The sequence below is a fragment of the Lottia gigantea genome (assembly GCF_000327385.1).
Source record: "Lottia gigantea unplaced genomic scaffold LOTGIsca_382, whole genome shotgun sequence".
Lineage (NCBI taxonomy): Eukaryota > Metazoa > Mollusca > Gastropoda > Lottiidae > Lottia > Lottia gigantea.
In genome coordinates this window covers 42,246-42,910 of record NW_008709303.1, presented here as the reverse complement: position 1 = coordinate 42,910, position 665 = coordinate 42,246, and positions in this window count along the sequence as shown.

The following is a 665-nucleotide window of genomic DNA, read 5'->3' as shown; positions in this document are numbered from 1 at the left end:
TTCGGATATTAAAGAAATTTTGATAGTTTGAATTCAATGATATATATATTTACTGCCAGTTATTCATACTGAGAAATTCCACCAAATTTTTAAAAATCAATATCAATGACCCAAATACCTCAAATTATCTCATCAATATATAAAATCACACCATGCATTAAAATCAATTGAAAACTGTAATGTGTTCACCAACTAATTTTTCATGCGTTTTTCACAAGTCAAGGGCAATAACTCAAAGACCGTTCATCGAAGTATTATCAAATTCAAACTTGTCCAAGATCTCATCAATATAAATGATCACACCATATTTCATTAAAATCAGTTTAAAACTGTAGTCTCTTTTGTCTTCACAAACAAATTTTGACGCGTGTTTCCCAAGTCAAGGGCAATAACTCAAAAACCGTTCATCGAAAATGCGTCAAGTTAGAACTTGTTCGAGATCTTATCAATTCCAATGATCACACCAAGTTTCATCAGAATCGGTTGAAAACTGTAGCTTCAATCCTGCTCACGAACTATTTTTAACAAATTTCGACGCGTTTTAACAAAGTCAAGGGCAATAACTCAAAGACCGTTCATTGAAAATGTGTACAATTAGAACTTGTCCGAGATCTTATCAATTCCAATGATCACACCAAGTTTCATCAGAATCCGTTGAAAACTGA